This window comes from Chiloscyllium punctatum, unplaced genomic scaffold (genome assembly GCF_047496795.1).
Source record: "Chiloscyllium punctatum isolate Juve2018m unplaced genomic scaffold, sChiPun1.3 scaffold_82, whole genome shotgun sequence".
Classification (NCBI taxonomy): domain Eukaryota; kingdom Metazoa; phylum Chordata; class Chondrichthyes; order Orectolobiformes; family Hemiscylliidae; genus Chiloscyllium; species Chiloscyllium punctatum.
In genome coordinates this window covers 1028100-1047982 of record NW_027309816.1, presented here as the reverse complement: position 1 = coordinate 1047982, position 19883 = coordinate 1028100, and the positions used below count along the sequence as shown (strand labels likewise).

Here is a 19883-nt window from a genome sequence, read left to right as displayed (position 1 = left end):
TCCCCCCCTCGCTGTGTGTGTGCGTGTGTCCCCCCTCGCTGTGTGTGTGCGTGTGTCCCCCCCTCGCTGTGTGTGAGCGTGTCCCCCCCTCGCTGTCTGTGAGCGTGTCCCTCCTTCGCTGTCTGTGAGTGTGTCCCCCCCCCTCGCTGTGCGCATGTTTCCCCCCCCTCGCTGTGTGCGTGTGTCCCCCCCTCGCTGTGTGCGTGTGTCCCCCCCTCGCTGTGTGCGTGTGTCCCTCCTTCGCTGTGTGTGAGCGTGTCCCCCCCTCGGTGTGTGTGAGCGTGTCCCCCCCTCGCTGTCTGTGAGCGTGTCACTCCTTCGCTGTCTGTGAGAGTGTCCCCCCCCCTCGGTGTGTGTGAGCGTGTCCCCCCCTCGCTGTCTGTGAGCGTGTCACTCCTTCGCTGTCTGTGAGTGTGTCCCCCTCCCTCACTGTGTGTGTGCGTGTCCGTCCCTCGCTGTGTGCGTGTGTGTCCCCCCTCGCTGTGTGCGTGTGTCCCCCCCTTGCTCTGTGCGTGTGTCCCTCCTTCGCTGTGTGTGAGCGTGTCCCTCCTTCGCTGTGCGCCTGTATCCCTCCTTCGCTGTGCGCCTGTGTCCCTCCTTCGCTGTGTGCCTGTGTCCCCCCTCGCTGTGTGCGTGTGTCCCCCCCTCGCTGTGTGCGTGTGTCCCCCCCTCGCTGTGTGCGTGTGTCCCCCCCTCGCTGTGTGCGTGTGTCCCCCCCTCGCTGTGTGCGTGTGTCCCCCCTCGCTGTGTGCGTGTGTCCCCCCTCGCTGTGTGCGTGTGTGTCCCCCTCGCTGTGTGCGTGTGTCCCCCCCCTCGCTGTGTGCATGTGTCCCCCCCCTCACTGTGTTTGTGTGTCCCCCCCATCGCTTGGTGTGGGTGTCTCCCCCTGTGGTGTGAGCGTGTGTCCCCCCCTCGCTGTGTGCGTGTGTCCCTCCTTCGCTGTGTGTGAGCGTGTCCCTCCCTCGCTGTGTGCGTGTGTCCCCCCCCTCGCTGTGTGCGTGTGTCCCTCCCTCACTGTGTGTGTGCGTGTCCCTCCCTCGCTGTGTGTGCGTGTCCCCACCCCTCGCTGTGTGCGTGTGTCCCTCCCTCGCTGTGTGTGAGCGTGTCCTTCCCTCACTGTGTGCGTGTGTCCCCCCCCTCGCTGTGTGCGTGTGTCCCTCCCTCACTGTGTGTGTGCGTGTCCCTCCCTCGCTGTGTGCGTGTGTCCCCCTCCCTCGCTGTGTGCGTGTCCCTCCTTCGCTGTGTGTGAGCGTGTCCCTCCCTCGCTTTGTGCGTGTGTCCCCCCCTCGCTGTGAGCGTGTTCCCCCCCCTCGATGTGTGCGTGTTTCCCCGCCCTCGCTGTGTGCGTGTCCCCACCCATTGCTGTGTGTGAGCGTGTCCCCCCCTCGCTGTGTGCGGGTGTCCCCCCCTCGCTGTGAGCGTGTTCCCCCCCCTCGATGTGTGCGTGTTTCCCCGCCCTCGCTGTGTGCGTGTTCCCCCCCTTGCTGTGTGCGTGTGTCCCCCTCGCTGTGTGTGTGCGTGTCCCCACCCCTCGCTGTGTGTGTGCGTGTCCCCACCCCTCGCTGTGTGCGTGTGTGTCCCCCCTCACTGTGTTTGTGTGTCCCCCCCCTCGCTTGGTGTGGGTGTCCCCCCCTGTGCTGTGTGCGTGTTTCCCCCCCTCGCTGTGTGTGTGTGCGTGTGTCCCCCCTCGCTGTGTGTGTGTGCGTGTGTCCCCCCTCGCTGTGTGTGAGTGTGTCCCCCCCTTGCTGTGTGTGAGTGTGTCCCCCCCTCGCTGTCTGTGAGAGTGTCCCCCTCCCTCGCTGTGTGCGTGTGCCCCCCCCTCGCTGTGTGTGAGCGTGTGTTCCCCCCTCGCTGTGTGCGTGTGTCCCTCCCTCGCTGTGTGTGAGCGTGTCCCTCCCTCGCTGTGTGCGTGTGTGTCCCCCCTCACTGTGTTTGTGTGTCCCCTCCCTCGCTTGGTGTGGGTGTCCCCCCCTGTGCTGTGTGCGTGTTTCCCCCCCTCGCTGTGTGTGTGTGCGTGTGTCCCCCCTCGCTGTGTGTGTGTGCGTGTGTCCCCCCTCGCTGTGTGTATGTGCGTGTGTCCCCCCTCGCTGTGTGTGAGTGTGTCCCCCCCTCGCTGTCTGTGAGAGTGTCCCCCTCCCTCGCTGTGTGCGTGTGCCCCCCCCTCGCTGTGTGTGAGCGTGTGTTCCCCCCTCGCTGTGTGCGTGTGTCCCTCCCTCGCTGTGTGTGAGCGTGTCCCTCCCTCGCTGTGTGCGTGTGTCCCCCCTCACTGTGTGTGTGCGTGTCCCCACCCATCGCTGTGTGTGTGCGTGTCCCCACCCCTCGCTGTGTGCGTGTGTCCCCCCCTCGCTGTGTGCGTGTGTCCCTCCCTCGCTGTGTGTGAGCGTGTCCTTCCCTCACTGTGTGCGTGTGTCCCCCCCCTCGCTGTGTGCGTGTGTCCCCCCTCGCTGTTTGTGAGCATCTCCCCCCCTCGCTGAGTGCGGGTGTCCCCCCCTCGCTGTGTGCGTGTGTCACCCCCTCGCTGTGTGCGTGTGTCCCCCCTCGCTGTGTGCGTGTGTGTCCCCCTCGCTGTGTGCGTGTGTGTCCCCCCTCGCTGTGTGCGTGTGTACCACCCCTCGCTGTGTGCGTGTGTCCCCCCCCTCACTGTGTTTGTGTGTCCCCCCCCTCGCTTGGTGTGGGTGTCCCCCCCTGTGCTGTGTGCGTGTGTCCGCCTCGCTGTGTGTGAGCGTGTGTTCCCCCCTCGCTGTGTGCGTGTGTCCCTCCTTCGCTGTGTGTGAGCGTGTCCCTCCCTCGCTGTGTGCGTGTGTCCCCCCTCACTGTGTGTGTGCGTGTCCCCACCCTTCGCTGTGTGTGTGCGTGTCCCCACCCCTCGCTGTGTGCGTGTCCCCACCCCTCGCTGTGTGCGTGTGTCCCTCTCTCGCTGTGTGCGTGTGTCCCTCCCTCGCTGTGTGTGAGCGTGTCCCTCCCTCGCTGTGTGTGAGCGTGTCCCTCCTTCGCTGTGTGCGTGTGTCCCCCCCTCGCTGTGTGCGTGTCCCCCCCTCGCTGTGTGCATGTGTCCCCCCCTCGCTGTGTGCGTGTGTCCCCCCCTCGCTGTGTGCGTGTGTCCCCCCCTCGCTGTGTGCATGTGTCCCCCCCTCGCTGTGTGCGTGTGTTCCCCCTCGCTGTGTGCGTGTGTCCCCCCCCTCGCTGTGTGCATGTGTCCCCCCCTCGCTGTGTGCGTGTGTCCCCCCCCTCGCTGTGTGCGTGTGTCCCCCCCCTGCTGTGTGCGTGTGTCCCCCCCCTCACTGTGTTTGTGTGTCCCCCCCCTCGCTTGGTGTGGGTGTCCCCCCATGTGCTGTGTGCGTGTGTCCCCCCCTCGCTGTGTGTGTGCGTGTCCCCCTCGCTGTGTGTGTGCATGTGTCCCCCCTCGCTGTGTGTGAGCGTGTCCCCCCCTCGCTGTCTGTGAGCGTGTCCCTCCTTCGCTGTCTGTGAGTGTGTCCCCCCCCCTCGCTGTGCGCGTGTTTCCCCCCCTCGCTGTGTGCGTGTGTGTCCCCCTCGCTGTGTGCGTGTGTCCCCCCCTCGCTGTGTGCGTGTGTCCCCCCCTCGCTGTGTGCGTGTGTCCCTCCTTCGCTGTGTGTGAGCGTGTCCCTCCCTCGCTGTGTGCGTGTGTCCCCCCCCTCGCTGTGTGTGTGCGTGTCCCCACCCCTCGCTGTGTGCGTGTGTCCCCCCCTCGCTGTGTGAGTGTGTCCCTCCCTCGCTGTGTGTGAGCGTGTCCCTCCCTCACTGTGTGCGTGTGTGTCCCCCCTCGCTGTGTGCGTGTGTCCCCCCTCGCTGTTTGTGAGCATCTCCCCCCCTCGCTGTGTGCGGGTGTTCCCCCCCTCGCTGTGTGGGTGTCCCCCCCCTCGCTGTGTGCGTGTGTCCCCCCTCGCTGTGTGCGTGTGTATCCCCCTCGCTGTGTGCGTGTGTGTCCCCCCTCGCTGTGTGCGTGTGTATCCGCCTCGCTGTGTGCGTGTGTCCCCCCCCTCGCTGTGTGCGTGTGTCCCTCCCTCGCTGTGTGTGAGCATGTCCCCCCCTCGCTGTCTGTGTGCGTGTCCCCCTCCCTCGCTGTGTGTGTGCGTGTCCTCCCCCTCGCTGTCTGTGAGCGTGTCCCTCCTTCGCTGTCTGTGAGTGTGTCCCCCTCCCTCGCTGTGTGTGTGCGTGTGTCCCCCCCTCGCTGTGTGCGTGTGTAACCCCTCGCTGTGTGCGTGTGTCCCCCCCTCGCTGTGTGCATGTGTCCCCCCCTCGCTGTGTGCGTGTGTCCCCCCCTCGCTGTGGGCATGTGTCCCCCCCTCGCTGTGTGCGCGTGTCCCCCCCCTCGCTGTGTGCGTGTGTCCCCCCCCCTGCTGTGTGCGTGTGTCCCCCCCCTCACTGTGTTTGTGTGTCCCCCCCCTCGCTTGGTGTGGGTGTCCCCCCATGTGCTGTGTGCGTGTGTCCCCCCCTCGCTGTGTGTGTGCGTGTCCCCCTCGCTGTGTGTGTGCATGTGTCCCCCCCTCGCTGTGTGTGAGCGTGTCCCCCCTCGCTGTCTGTGAGCGTGTCCCTCCTTCGCTGTCTGTGAGTGTGTCCCCCCCCCTCGCTGTGCGCATGTTTCCCCCCCCTCGCTGTGTGCGTGTGTCCCCCCCTCGCTGTGTGCGTGTGTCCCCCCCTCGCTGTGTGCGTGTGTCCCCCCCTCGCTGTGTGCGTGTGTCCCTCCTTCGCTGTGTGTGAGCGTGTCCCCCCTCACTGTGTGTGAGCGTGTCCCCCCCCCTCGCTGTGTGTGTGCGTGTCCTCCCCCTCGCTGTCTGTGAGCGTGTCCCTCCTTCGCTGTCTGTGAGTGTGTCCCCCTCCCTCACTGTGTGCGTGTGTGTCCCCCCTCGCTGTGTGCGTGTGTCCCCCCTCGCTGTTTGTGAGCATCTCCCCCCCTCGCTGTGTGCGGGTGTTCCCCCCCTCACTGTGTGCGGGTGTCCCCCCCCTCGCTGTGTGCGTGTGTCCCCCCTCGCTGTGTGCGTGTGTATCCCCCTCGCTGTGTGCGTGTGTCCCCCCCCTCGCTGTGTGCATGTGTATCCGCCTCGCTGTGTGCGTGTGTCCACCCCCTCGCTGTGTGCGTGTGTCCCTCCCTCGCTGTGTGTGAGCATGTCCTCCCCCTCGCTGTCTGTGAGCGTGTCCCTCCTTCGCTGTCTGTGAGTGTGTCCCCCTCCCTCGCTGTGTGTGTGCGTGTGTCCCCCCTCGCTGTGTGTGCGTGTGTCCCCCTCGCTGTCTGTGAGAGTGTCCCCCCCCCTCGCTGTCTGTGAGCGTGTCCTCCTCCTCACTGTCTGTGAGCGTGTCCCCCTCCCTCGCTCTGTGTGCGTGTTCCCCCCTTCGCTGTGAGCGTGTCCCTCCCTCGCTGTGTGTGCGTGTGTCCCTCCTTCGCTGATTGTGAGCATGTCCCTCCCTCGCTGTGTTCATGTCCCTCCTTCGCTGTGTGTGAGGGTGTCCCTCCTTCGCTGTCTGTGAGCGTGTCCCCCTCCCTCGCTGTGTGCGTGCGTGTGTCCCCCCCTCGCTGTGTGCCTGTGTCCCCCCTCACTGTGTGCGTCTGTCCCCCCCTCGCTGTGTGCGTGTGTGTCCCCCTCGCTGTGTGCGTGTCCCCCCCTCGCTGTGTGCGTGTGTGTCCCCCTCGCTGTGTGCGTGTGTCCCCCCCTCGCTGTGTGCGTGTGTCCCCCCCTCGCTGTGTGCGTGTGTCCCCCCCCTCGCTGTGTGCGTGTGTCCCCACCCCTCGCTGTGTGCGTGTGTCCCCACCCCTCGCTGTGTGCGTGTGTGTCCCCCCTCGCTGTGTGCGTGTGTCCCCCCCCTCGCTGTGTGCGTGTGTCCCCCCCCTCGCTCTGTGCGCGTGTCCCCCCCCTCGCTCTGTGCGCGTGTCCCCCCCCTCGCTGTGTGCGTGTGTGTCCCCTTGCTGTGTGCGAGTGTCCCCCCCTTGCTGTTTGCGGGTGTCCCCCCCTCGAAGTGTGCGTGTTTCCCCCCCCCTCGATGTGTGCGTGTGTCCCCCCCTCGCTCTGTGCGCGTGTCCCCCCCTCGCTCTGTGCGCGTGTCCCCCCCCTCGCTGTGTGCGTGTGTGTCCCCTTGCTGTGTGCGAGTGTCCCCCCCTCGCTGTTTGCGGGTGTCCCCCCCTCGAAGTGTGCGTGTTTCCCCCCCCTCGATGTGTGTATGTATTTCCCCTCGCTGTGTGTGAGCGTGTCACTCCCTCGCTGTGTGTGTGTGTGTGTCCCCCTCGCTGTGTGCGTGAGTCCCCCCCTCGCTGTGTGCGTGTGTGTCCCCCCTCGCTGTGTGTGTGCGTGTCTCTCCCTCGCTGTGTGCGTGTGTCCCCCCCTCGCTGTGTGTGAGCGTGTCCCCCCCTCGCTGTGTGCGTGTGTCCCCCCCTCGCTGTGTGCGTGTGTCCCCCCCTCGCTGTGTGCGTGTGTCCCCACCCCTCGCTGTGTGCGTGTGTCCCCCCCTCACTGTGTGCGTGTGTGTCCCCTCGCTGTGTGCGTGAGCCCCCCCCCTCGCTGTGTGCGTGTGTCCCCCCCTTGCTGTGTGCGTGTGTCCCCCCCCTCACTGTGTGCGTGTGTGTCCCCTCGCTGTGTGCGTGTGTTCCCCCTTGCTGTGTGTGAGCATGTCCCCCCCTCGCTGTGTGCGGGTGTCCTCCCCTCGATGTGTGCGTGTTCCCCCCCTTCGCTGTGTGCGTGTGTTCCCCTCGCTCTGTGTGAGCGTGTCCCTCCCTCGCTGTGTGTGCGCGTGTCCCTCCGCTGTCTGTGAGCGTGTGCCTCCCTCGCTGTGTGCGTGTTTCCCCCCCGTGCTGTGTGCGTGTGTCCCCCCCCTTGCTGTGTGCGTGTGTCCCCCCCTCGCTGTGTGTGTGTGTGTCCCCCGCTGTGTGCGTGTGTCCCCCCCTCGCTGTGTGCGTGTGTGTCCCCCTCGCTGTGTGCGTGTGTCCCCCCCGCTGTGTGCGTGTGTCCCCCCTCGCTGTGTGCGTGTGTCCCCCCCCGCTGTGTGCGTGTGTGTCCCCTCGCTGTGTGTGAGCGTGTCCCTCCTTCGCTGTGTGTGAGCATGTCCCTCCCTCGCTGTGTGCGTGTGTCCCCCCCTCGCTGTGTGTGTGTGCGTGTCCCTCCCTCGCTGTGTGCGTGTGTCCCCCCCTCGCTGTGTGCGTGTGTCCCCCCCTCGCTGTGTGCGTGTGTGTCCCTCCCTCGATGTCTGTGAGCGTGTCCATCCTTCGCTGTGTGTGAGCATGTCCCTCCCTCGCTGTGTGCGTGTGTCCCCCTCTCGCTGTGTGTGTGTGCGTGTCCCTCCCTCGCTGTGTGCGTGTGTCCCCCCCTCGCTGTGTGCATGTGTCCCCCCCTCGCTGTGTGTGAGCGTGTCCCTCCCTCGCTGTGTGTGAGCGTGTCCCTCCCTCGTTCTGTGTGTGCCTGTCCCTCCCTCGCTGTGTGCATGTGTACCCCTTCACTGTGTGTGAGCATGTCCCTCCCTCGTTCTGTGTGTGCCTGTCCCCCCCCTCGCTGTGTGCGTGTGTGTCCCCCTCGCTGTGCGTGAGCGTGTCTCTCCCTCGCTGTGTGTGCGCGTGTCCCTCCCTCGCTGTGTGCGTGTGTGTCCCTCTCTCGCTGTGTGTGTTCGTGTGTCCCCCCCTCGCTGTGTGCGTGTGTACCCCCTCGCTGTGTGTGTGCGTGTCCCTCCCTCGCTGTGTGTGTGCGTGTCCCTCCCTCGCTGTGTGTGCGCGTGTCCCTCCCTCGCTGTGTGTGCACGTGTCCCTCCCTCGCTGTTTGTGTGCGTGTCCCTCCCTCGCTGTGTGCGCGTGTCCCTCCCTCGCTGTGTGTGTGCGTGTCCCCCCTCGCTGTGTGTGTGCGTGTCCCTCCCTCGCTGTTTGTGCGCGTGTCCCTCCCTCGCTGTGTGTGCACGTGTCCCTCCCTCGCTGTTTGTGCGCGTGTCCCTCCCTCGCTGTGTGTGAGCGTGTCCCTCCCTCGCTGTGTGTGAGCGTGTCCCTCCCTCGCTGTGTGTGCGCGTGTCCCCCCCTCGCTGTGTGCGTGTGTCCCCCCCTCGCTGTGTGCGTGTGTCCTCCCCTCGCTGTGTGTGCGCGTGTCCCCCACCTCACTGTGTGCGTGTGTCCCCCCCTCACTATGTGCGTGTGTCCCCCTCTCGCTGTGACTGAGCGTGTCCCTCCTTCGCTGTGTGCGTGTCCCCACCTTCGCTGTGTGCGTGTGTCTGCCCCTTGCTCTGTGTGTGTGTCACCCCCTCGCTGTGTGCGTGTGTCCCCCCCTCGCTGTGTGCGTGTGTCCCTCCCTCGCTGTGTGTGCGCGTGTCCCTCCCTCGCTGTGTGTGCGCGTGTCCCTCCCTCGCTGTGTGTGCGCGTGTCCCTCCCTCGCTGTGTGTTAGCGTGTCCCTCCCTCGCTGTGTGCGAGCGTGTCCCCCCTCGCTGTGTGTGAGCGTTTCCCTCCCTCGCTCTGTGTGTGTGTGTCCCTCCCTCGCTGTGTGTGTGTGTGTGTCCCCCTCCCTCGCTGTGTGTTAGCGTTTCCCTCCCTCGCTGTGTGTTAGCGTGTCCCTCCTTCGCTGTGTGTGTGTCCCCCCCCTCGCTGTGTGTGCCTGTGTCCCCCACCTCGCTGTGTGCGTGTGTCCCCCCTCGCTGTGTGTGCCTGTGTCCCCCACCTCGCTGTGTGCGTGTGTCCCCCCTCGCTGTGTGTGAGCATGTCCCTCCCTCGCTGTGTGTGAGCGTGTCCCTCCCTCGCTGTGTGTGAGCGTGTCCCTCCCTCGCTGTGTGTGAGCGTGTCCCCCCCTCGCTGTGTGCGTGTGTCTTCCCCTCGCTGTCTGTGAGCGTGTCCCTCCTTCGCTGTGTTCGTGTCCCCCTCCCTCGCTGTGTGTGAGCGTGTCCCCCCCTCGCTGTGTGCGTGTGTCTTCCCCTCGCTGTCTGTGAGCGTGTCCCTCCTTCGCTGTGTTCGTGTCCCCCCCTCGCTGTGTGTGAGCATGTCCCTCCTTCGCTGTGTGCGTGTGTCCCTCCCTCGCTGTGTGTGAGCGTGTCCCTCCTTCGCTGTGTGCGTGTCCCCCCCCCTCGCTGTGTGCATGTGTGTGCCCCACCTCGCTGTGTGCCTGTGTCCCCCCCCTCGCTGTGTGTGTGTGTGTCCCCCTCGCTGTGTGCGTGTGTCCCTCCCTCGCTGTCTGTGAGCATGTCCCCCCTTCGCTGTGTGTGAGCGTGTCCCTCCTTCGCTGTGTGTGTGTCCCCCTCCCTCACTGTGTGTTTGCGTGTCCCCCACCTCGCTGTGTGTGTGCGCGTGTATTCCCCCTCGCTGTGTGTGTGTATCCCTCCCTCGCTGTGTGTGAGCGTGTCCCTCCTTCGCTGTGTGTGCGTGTGTCTCCCCATCGTTGGGTGTGCGCATGTCCCTCTCTTGCTCTGTGTGTGTTTGTGTTTGTGTGTGTCCTTCCCTCATTGTGTGTGCATGTCCCTTCCAGGCTGTGTGTTCGTGACCCTCTCTCGCTGTGTGTCTGTAATTTTGTGCTTGTGCATGTGCGTGTCCCTCCCTCGCTGTGTGTGTGTGTCCCTGTTGCAGTGTATGTGTATCGCTCTTGCAGTGTATGTGAGTGTCCCTCCCTCACTGTGTGTCTGCGTGTATCCCCTTAACTATGTGTGTGTGTGTGTCCCTCCCTTGCTGTGTGTGTGTGTGTGTGTGTCCATCCCTCGCTGTGTGTGTGTCCCTCTTGCTGTGAGTATGTGTGTCCCTGTTGCAGTGTATGTGTATCGCTCTTGCAGTGTATGTGAGTGTCCCTCCCTCGCTGTGTGTGTGTGTGTGTGTGTGTGTGTGTGTGTCCCTCCCTCACTGTGTGTCTGCGTGTATCCCCTTAACTATGTGTGTGTGTGTGTCCCTCCCTTGCTGTGTGTGTGTGTGTGTGTGTGTGTGTGTGAGAGAGAGTATGTGTGTCCCTCCCTCACTGTGTGTCTGCGTGTATCCCCTTAACTATGTGTGTGTGTGTGTCCCTCCCTTGCTGTGTGTGTGTGTGTGTGTGTGTGTGTGTGTGAGAGAGAGAGTATGTGTGTCCCTCCCTCGCTGTGTGTCTGCGTGTATCCCCTTAACTGTGTGTGTGTGTGCGTGTCCCTCCCTTGCTCTTTGTGTATATCCCCCTCCCTGTGTGTGCTCATCTCCCCTCGCTGTGTGAGTGCATGACCCCCTTGCTGTGTGTGTTTGTGTATGTTGCTCTCTCGCTGTGTGTGTGCATGTTCCTACCACGCTGTGTGTGTGCACGTCCTTCCCTCGCTGTGTATGAGCGTGCCCCTCCTCACTGTGTGTGTGCGAGTCCCTCCTTGCTGTGTGTGTGTGTGTACATCTCCCTCGCTCTGTGTGTGTGTATATGGTCCCACCCTCGCTGTCTGTGTATATGTGTGTCCCTCCCTTGCTGTGTATATGTGTGTCCCTCCCTCGCTCTGTGTGTGTGCGTGTCCCTCGCTGTGTATGTGTTAGTCCCCCCGTTTGTGTGTGAGTGCATGTCCCCCCTTGCTGTGTTTGCGTGTCCCTCCCACTCTGTGTGTGCATGTCCTTCTCTCCCTTGCTCTGTGTGTGTGTGCGCATGTCCCCCTTTTGGTGTGAATGTGTGTCCCTCTTGATGTGTATGTGCGTGTCACTCCCTCACTGTATGTCTGTGTGTCCCTCCCTGTGTGTCCCTCCCTCGCTGTGTGTCTGCGTGTATCCCCTTAACTGTGTGTATGTGTGCGTGTCCCTCTTGCTGTGCGTGTGTGTGTGTGTGCATGTGTCGCCCCCTCGTTATGTGTATGTGTGTGTGTCTCTCCCTCACTGTCTGTGTGTGCGTCCCTCCCTTGCCGTGTATTTGTGTGTCCCTCTCTAGCTGTGTGCCTGTGTTTGTGTGCTTGCGCATGCGCGTGTCCCTCCCTCACTGTGTGTGCTTGTCCCCCTCTTGCTGTGAGTATGTTTGTCCCTCTTGCAGTGTATGTGTGTGTCCCTCCCTCGCTGTGTTTGTGTGTGTGTGTGCACGCGCATGTCACTCCCTCACTGTGGGTCTGTGTGTCCCTCTCATGCTGTGTGAGTGTGTGTGTGTCTCCATCCATCCCTCTGTGTGTGTGTGTGTGTGTGTGTGTGTGTGTATGTCCCTCCCTCGCTGTGTATGTGCATGTCCTTCCCTCGCTGTGGGCGCATGTCCCTCTCTCACTGTGTGTGCACGTGTCACTCCCTTGCTTTGCGTGTGTGTCCCGACCTTGTGTGTGTGTGTGTCCCTCACTGTATGTGCGCATCTCCCCTCGCTGTGTGAGTGCATGTCCCCCCCCTGCTGTGTGTGTTTGTGTCCCTCCTTCGCTGTGCCTGTGCATGTCCTCTCTCTCTCTCTCTCTCTGTGCGTGTGTCCCTCTCAATTTCAGTGCACATGCCCTCCCCCTCTCCGTGTGTGTGCATGTCCCTCCCTTTCTGATTGTGTGCTTGTCCTTCCCTCGCTGTGTGTGTGTCCCTCCTTTGCTGTGTGTGCGCGCATCCCTCCCTCGCTGCGTGTCTCAGCAAGTCCCTCGCTCAGTGTGTGTGTGTCCCTCCCTCGCTGTTTGTGTGTACGTGTCACGTCCTCACTGTATGTGCTTGTGTGTCCCCCCTTCACTGCGTGTCCCTCACTCACTGTTTGAGTGTGTGTCACTCTATCGCATTGTGTGTATGTTTATCTCTCTCCCTGTGTGTGTGTGTGTGTATCCCTCCCTCGCTCTGTGTGTGTGTTTACGTGGGTGTCCCTCTGTGTGTGTGCGTGTGTGTAATTGTGTCTCCCTCCCACGCTGTGAGTGTGCGGGTCCGTCCCTCCCTCGCTGTGTGTGTGTGTGTGTGTGTCCCTCACTGTATCTGTGTGTGTACATCCGTCCCTCCCTCACTGTGCGTGTGTGTGTGCGTGGTCCCACCCTCTCTGTCTGTGTGTGTGTGTCCCTCCCTCGCTGTGTATGTGTGAGTTTACCATACTGGCTGTGTGTGTGTGTCCCTCTTGCTGTGCGTGTGTGCGCGTGGCCCTCCCTCGCTGCGTGTGCATGTGTCTCCACCTCACTGTGTGTGTGCGTATCCCTCTCTTGCTGTGTGTGTGTGTGTGTGTGTGTGTGTGTGTGTGTGTGTGTGTGTGTGTCCCTCTCTCGCTGTGTGTGCCTGTGTTTGTGTGCTTCCTCATGCACGTGTTGCTCCCTCGCTGTCTGTGTATGTGTGTCCCTCCCTCGCTCTGTGTGTGTGTGTGTGGGTGTGTGTGCCCCTCTTGCTTTGTGTGTGTGCACGTGGCCCTTCCTCGCTGTCTGTGCATGTGTCGCACCCTCGCTGAATGTGTGCGTGCGTGTGTGTCCCTCCCTCATTGAGTATGTGTGAGTTCCCCCCTTGCTCTCTGTGTGTGTGTGTCCCTCTTGCTGTGCGTGTGTGTGCGTGGCCCTCCCTCGCTGCGTGTGCATGTGTCTCCACCTCACTGTGTGTGTGCGTATCCCTCTCTTGCTGTGTGTGTGTGTGTGTGTGTGTGGTCTCACCCTCGCTGTCTCTGTGTGCGCGTGTCCCTCTCTCGCCGTGTGTCTGTGTTTGTGTGCTTGGGCATGTGCGTGTTCTTCCCTCACTGTGTGTACGTGTCCCCCTCTTGCTGTGAGTATGTGTGTCCCTCTTGCAGTATATGTGAGTGTCCTTCCCTCGCGGTGTGTCTTGTGTGTGTGTGTGTGTGTGTATGCATGTGTGTCCCTCCCTCACTGTTTATGTGTCAGTTTCCTGCACTGTGTGTGTGTGTATGTGTGTTACTCTTGCTGTGCATGTGTGTACGTGGCCCTCCCTCACTGTGTGTGCATGTGTCTCCCCCTCGTTGTTTGTGTGTGTGTCCCTCTCTTGCTCTGTGTGTATGTGTGTGTGTGTGTTTGCATGTGTCCATGTCCCTCCCTGGGACATGTGTGCATGTCCTTCTCTAGCTGTGTGTCTGTGTTTGTGTGCTTGAGCATGTGCGTGCCCATCCCTCGCTGTGTGTGCGTGTCCCCTCTCGCTGTGAGTATGTGTGACCCTTTTACAGTGTATGTGACTGTCCTTCCCTCGCTGTGTGTGTGTGTGTATGCGTGTCACTCCCTTGCTGTGTGTCTGTGTGTATGTGTGCGTGTCACTCCCTTGCTGTGTGTCTGTGTGTATGTGTGCGTGTCCCTCCCTTGCTTTGTGCGTGTGTGTGTGTGTGTGTGCGCCTCTTGCTGTGTGTGCGCATGTCACTCCCTCGCTCTGACTGTGTGGCCCTCCCTTGTGTGTGTGTTTATCCCTCCTTCACTGTGTGTGCGCGTTTCTCACTCACTCTGTGTTTGTGTGTGTGTGTGCATGCCCCTCCTTCGCTTTGTGTGTGTGTGTCCCCGTCCCTCGCAGTGTGTGTGTGTCCCTCCCTCTCTGTGTGTATGCGTGTATCCCCCTCACTGTGTGTATGTGAGTGTCCCTCCCTCGCTGTGTGTGTGTGTGTGTGTGTGTGTGTGTGTGTGTGTGTGTGTGTGTGTGGTGTGTGTGTGGTGTGTGTGTGTGCGCGCACCCCTCTTGCTGTGTGTGTGTGTGTGGCCCTCCCTCACTGTGTATGTGTGAGTTCCCCCCTTGCTCTGTGTGTGTGTGTCCCTCTTGCTGTGTGTGTGTCTGTGTTTGTGTGCTTCCTCATGCGCATGTTGCTCCCTCACTGTGTGTGCGTGTCCCTCCCACGCTGTTTGTGTGTGTATGTGTCCCTCCCTCGCTCTGTGTATGCATGTGTGACACTCCCTTGCTCTGTGTATGTGTGTGTGTATGTGTGTGTGTGTGTTTGTCGGGTCTCACCCTTGCTGTCTCTGTGTGTGCGTGTCCCTCCCTTGCTGCGTGTGTGTGCGTGTTCTTCCCTCACTGTGTATGTGTGAGTTACCCCCTTGCCCTGTGTGTGTGTGTGTGTGTCCCTCTTGCTGTGCATGTGTGTGTGTGTGTGTGTGTGTGTGTGTGGCCTTCCCTCGCTGTGTGTGCATGTGTCTCCTCCCCATGTGTGCGCGCATGTCCCTCCCTGGCTGTGTGTGTGTCCAGGTCCCTCCCTGGCTGTGTGTGCGCGCATGTCCCTCCCTGGCTGTGTGTGTGCGTGCCCCTCTCTCGCTGTTTGTCTGTGTTTGTGTGCTTGGTTATGTGCGTGTTCTTCCCTCGCTGTGAGTGTGTGTGTCTCTCTTGCAGTGTATCTGAGTGTCCTTCCCTCGTGCTGTGTGTTTCTGTGTGTGTGTGTGTGTGTGTGTGTGTGTGTGTGTGTATGCACGTGTGTCCCTCCCTCACTGTTTATGTGACAGTTTCCTGCCCTGTGTGTGCATATGTGTGTTACTCTTGCTGTGCGTGTGTGTATGTGGCCCTCCCTCGCTGTGTGTGCACATGTGTCTCCCCCTCACTGTTTTTGCGCGTTGTCCCTCTCTTGCTCTGTGTGTATGTGTGTGTGTGTGTGTGTGTGTGCCTGTGTGTGTGTTTGTGTGTGTCCATGTCCCTCCCTGGCTTTGAGTGTACGTGTCCCTCTCTCGCTGTGTGTCTGTGTTTGTGTGCTTGAGCATGCGCGTGCCCATCCCTCGCTGTGTGTGCGTGTCCCCTCTCGCTGTGAGTATATGTGACCCTTTTACAGTGTATGTGACTGTCCTTCCCTCGCTGCGTGTGTGTGCATATGCGTGTCACTCCCACACTGTGTGTGTCCCTCCCTTGCTGTGTGTCTGTGTGTATGTGTGCGTGTCCCTCCCTTGCTTTGTGCGTGTGTATGCGCCTCTTGCTGTGTGTGCGTGTATCACTCCCTCGCTGAGTGTGTGTCCGTTTCTTGTGTGTGTGTTTGTCCCTTCCTCGCTGTGTGTGCGCATCTCTCCCTTGCTCTGTGTTTGTGTGTGTATGTGTGTGTGTATGTGTGCGTGTCCCTCCTTCGCTTTATGTGTGTGTGTCCCCGTCCCTCTCTGTGTGTATGTGCGTATCCCTCCCTCGTTGTGTGTGTGTCCCTCCCTCGCCGTGTGTCTGTCTGTATTCCCCTCACTGTGTGTGTGTTTGCGTGTCCCTCCCTCGCTTTGCGTGTGTGTGCCCCCTCTCAATTTGTGTGCACATGCCCTCTCCCTCGCGGTGTGTGTTTGTCCCTCCTTCGCTGCGTGTCCCTCCCTCGCTGTGTGTGTGCGTGTCCCTCCCTCGCTGAGTGTGTGCGTGTCCCTCCCTCGCTGAGTGTGTGCGTGTCCCTCCTTCGCTGCGTTTCCCTCCCTCGCTGTGTGTGCGTGTCCCTCCCTCGCTGCGTGTGTGCGTGTCGCTCCCTCGCTGTGTGTGTGCGTGTCCCTCACTCGCTGAGTGTGTGCGTGTCCCTCCTTCACTGCATTTCCCTCCCTCGCTGAGTGTGTGCGTGTCCCTCCCTCGCAGTGTGTGTGCGTGTCGCTCCCTCGCTGTGTGTGTGCGTGTCCCTCACTCGCTGAGTGTGTGCGTGTCCCTCCTTCACTGCATTTCCCTCCCTCGCTGAGTGTGTGCGTGTCCCTCCCTCGCTGAGTGTGTGCGTGTCGCTCCCTCACTGCGTGTGTGCGTGTCCCTCCCTCGCTGAGTGTGTGCGTGTCGCTCCCTCACTGCGTGTGTGCGTGTCCCTCCCTCGCTGAGTGTGTGCGTGTCGCTCCCTCACTGCATGTGTGCGTGTCCCTCCCTCGCTGAGTGTGTGCGTGTCGCTCCCTCACTGCGTGTGTGCGTGTCCCTCCCTCGCTGAGTGTGTGCGTGTCGCTCCCTCACTGCGTGTGCGCGTGTCCCTCCCTCGCTGAGTGTGTGCGTGTCGCTCCCTCACTGCGTGTCTCAGTGTGTCCCTCCCTCGCTGAGTGTGTGCGTGTCGCTCCCTCACTGCGTGTCTCAGTGTGTCCCTCCCTCGCTGAGTGTGTGCGTGTCGCTCCCTCACTGCGTGGGTGCGTGTCCCTCCCTCGCTGAGTGTGTGCGTGTCGCTCCCTCACTGCGTGTCTCAGTGTGTCCCTCCCTCGCTGAGTGTGTGCGTGTCGCTCCCTCACTGCGTGTCTCAGTGTGTCCCTCCCTCGCTGTGTGTGCATCTCCTTCCCTCACTGTGTCCATGTGTGTCTCCCTTTGCTGCGTGTCTGTGCATGTCCCTCCCTCGCTGTGTGTATGCGTGTGTGTGTCTCCCTCACTGTGTGCGTGTCCCTCCCTCGTTGTGTGTGCGTGTCCCTCCCTCACTGTGTGTGTGCGTGTCCCTCCCTCGCTGAGTGTGTGCGTGTCGCTCCCTCACTGCGTGTCTCAGTGTGTCCCTCCCTCGCTGTGTGTGCATGTCCTTCCCTCACTGTGTCCATGTGTGTCTCCCTTTGCTGCGTGTCTGTGCGTGTCCCTCCCTCGCTGTGTGTGTGCTTGTCTCTGCCTCGTGTGTGGGTATCCCTTTCTTGCTGTGTGTGTGCGTGTCCCTCCCTCGCTGTGTGTGTGCGTGTCCCTCCCTCGCTGTGTGTCTGCAGATAACCCACTCTCTGTGTAGTGCGCGTATCCCTCCCTCACTGTGCGTATGCGTGTCCCTCCCTCGCTATGTGTGTGTATATGTGTCCCTCCCTCGCAGTGTGCGTGTGTGTTAGTGTGTCCTTCCTTCGCTGTGTGTCTGTGGGTAACCCCCTCTCTGTTTGCGTTTGCATATCACTCCCTCGCTGTGCGTGTGTGTGTGTCCGTCCCTTGTGTGCATGGGTGCATATCCTTCCCTTGTTCTGTGTGTGTTTGTGTGTTTGTATGTGTGCGTGTCCCTCCTTCGCTTTGCGTGTGTGTGTGTGTATCCGTCCCTTGAGTGTGTGACCAGCTTGCTGGGTGCATGTGTCCCACCCTTGCCCTGTCTGTGTGTGTCCTCTCTCGCTGTGTGTGTGTGCCCCCTCTCAATTTCTGTGCACATGTCCTCCCCCTCGGCATGTGTGTGTGTGTCCCTCCTTCGCAGTGTGTGTGTGTCCCTCCCTCACTGTGTGTCTGTGTGTCCCTCCCTCACTGTGTGTGTGTGTGTCCCTCCCTCACTGTGTGTGTGTGTGTCCCTCCCTCACTGTGTGTCTGTGTGTCCCTCCCTCACTGTGTGTGTGTGTGTCCCTCCCTCACTGTGTGTGTGTGTGTCCCTCCCTCACTGTGTGTCTGCGTGTATTCCCCCCACCATAAGTGTGTGTGTTTGTCCCTTCCTCGCTGTGTGTGCGCGTCTCTCCCTTGCTGTGTGTTTGTGTGTGTGTGTGTGTGTGTGTGTGTGTGTGTATGTGTGCGTGTCCCTCCTTCGCTTTACATGTGTGTGTCCCCGTCCCTCACTGTGTGTGTGTGTCCCTCCCTCGCCGTGTGTCTGTCTGTATTCCCCTCACTGTGTGTGTGTTTGCGTGTCCCTCCCTCGCATTGCGTGTGTGTGCCCCCTCTCAATTTGTGTGCACATGCCCTGCCCCTCACCGTGTGTGTGTTTGTCCCTCCTTCACTGTGTGTCCCTCCCTCGCTGTGTGTGTGTGTGTGTCTCCCCTCGCTGTGTGTGTGCGTGTCTCTCCCTCGCTGTGTGGGTGCGTGTCTCTTCCTCGTGTGTGCGTATCCCTTTCTTGCTGTGTGTGTGAGTGTCCCTTCCTCGGTGTCTGTGCGTGTCCTTCCCTCGCTGTGTCTGTGTGTGTGTGCAGATGCACGTCCCCCCCTTCGCCGCGTGTGTGCGTGTCCCACCCTCGCCGCATGTGTGCGTGTCCCACCCTCGATTTGCGTGTGTGCGTGTCCCACCCTCGATTTGCGTGTGTGCGTGTCCCACCCTCGATTTGCGTGTGTGCGTGTCCCACCCTCGATTTGCATGTGTGCGTGTCCCACCCTCGATTTGCGTGTGTGCATGTCCCACCCTCGCCACATGTGTGCGTGTCCCACCCTCGATTTGCGTGTGTGCGTGTCCCACCCTCGATTTGCGTGTGTGCGTGTCCCACCCTCGATTTGCGTGTGTGCGTGTCCCACCCTCGATTTGCGTGTGTGCGTGTCCCACCCTCGATTTGCGTGTGTGCATGTCCCACCCTCGATTTGCGCGTGTGCGTGTCCCACCCTCGATTTACGTGTGTGCATGTCCCACCCTCGATTTGCGTGTGTGCGTGTCCCACCCTCGATTTGCGTGTGTGCGTGTCCCACCCTCGCCGCATGTGTGCGTGTCCCACCCTCGATTTGCGTGTGTGCGTGTCCCACCCTCGATTTGCGTGTGTGCGTGTCCCACCCTCGATTTGCGTGTGTGTGTGTCCCACCCTCGATTTGCGTGTGTGCGTGTCCCACCCTCGATTTGCGTGTGTATGTCCGTCCCTCGCTGTGTGTCTGCGTGTATCCCCCTCGCAAACACACGCAGTGTGTCACTCCCTTGCTGTATGTGTGTGTGTGTGTGTGTGTGTGTGTGTGTGCGTGTGTGTCCAAAATTTGCACCATCAGTGAATTGGCCATCATAAGTTGACTGTAGTATTCAGGAATGTGTGGTTTAAGTAAGTTCACCACGAGAAATGCAGGATTTAATGTATAGGTAGAGGGGTGGGTCTGGGTAGGATGCTCTTCAGAGTTTTGGAATGGACTGGTTGGGCCGAATGGCCTGGTTGCACACGATGGCGATTCTATTCAGGTTATTGTTCAGCCCTATCAACCATCCCCGTCTCTTACACCTTGCCTCTTCCCCAATATTCTCCTTAACACAGTAATCTCCTCCAGACTCTAAAACACTCCTTGCCGATGTAAGCTTCTCCAGTCCTTTCAAAGATCGATATGTCTGTCACCTCGTCCTGCTTTTAGAACCCTCCCTATAACTATTCCCATTTGGTACAGCACTCCCAATCATTGTTCCCTCTTGAAACTCCCATAAACATTTGTATCTCTGAAAACTCATCTGGACTGTCTCAATTTCCCTTTGACAGTTACATGCTGAGACCTGCTCTATTTCAGTGAAGTAATTAAGTCTTGGCAACACTCACTGTTATAATCTCCCTCCAGCCTTACAGCACTGAGGATCTGTAGAAGGTCTTTTCAACCCGAGAGGCATCTCTGTGTCTGTAATCTCCTCCACTCCCCATAATACATTCTCTCTGAGCTCCTCTGTAGTCCATAAACACTCCCTAACACTGTCTGTATCAGTGTAACCTTCTCCAAAAACACAACCTTCCCTATCTGTGTAAATCCCTACACCGGTCCCTATCCCTCTCAGCTCCATCTAACAATACAACCCTCCATGTTTGTGTATTCACCTTCAGTCCCTACTCACCTCCCTATCTGTGTAACCTTCTCCATGCATTTTTGCTTCAGTCTCTTCAACTGTCCCTGTCAGTGTAACCTCTTCCAGACGTGAAAACTCTCCTCTTTTTGACTTACTCAGACCCCACACCCCTCACTATCTATAACCTACTCCTGTCTGAGAAACCTACCTCTGCAAATTGCTCCAACTCTTCAACTCTCCATAAGCTCCTGCAGCTCTTACATCCCTCCCTATCTACCAAATCTCTTCCATTCCCTAAACACCAACAGTCTGTGGAGACCCGACCACCATCCCTATCAGTGTAATCCTCTCAGGTCTCTGCAGTATTCCTGATCTGTCGAACTCACTCCATGCCTGTGCCTCTCCCAATCCAGTCCCTACAAAACCCACTATCTATTGAACACCCTCCTGTCACTATCACCCCCATGTCAATGTAGGCTCCTCCTGTGTCTGCATCATCTACCCATCTCCATAACCTTGTCCAGCTCTTACACCACTATCTGCTTAAACAACACCTTCCTCTACAACTTCCTCCTGTTTGTGCTATGCTCCCTTATCTGTGAAACTGTTTCTGACCAAAATTGTTATCCCAGTCTCTGAAAAGAAATCCAGATTCCACAGCCTCCATAACCCCCAGAACCTAATCCTTCCTATGTCTATAAACATCTCTGTTTGTTCTTCCAGTCGATACAAACATCTTTATCTCCGTAATCTGCTCAGCTCCCTAAAACACTCCCTGTCGGTGATCAAGTCCTGTCCTACAAACA

At 60.4% G+C, this 19883-nt stretch overlaps 1 protein-coding gene across 1 annotated transcript in view; it reads left to right on the top strand.

Annotated features, from left to right (window-relative positions):
• LOC140471420 (uncharacterized) overlaps nt 1-19883 on the top strand; it is a 201180-nt gene that overhangs the window by 134917 nt on the left and 46380 nt on the right. The gene's annotated exons all lie outside the window — the stretch shown is intronic.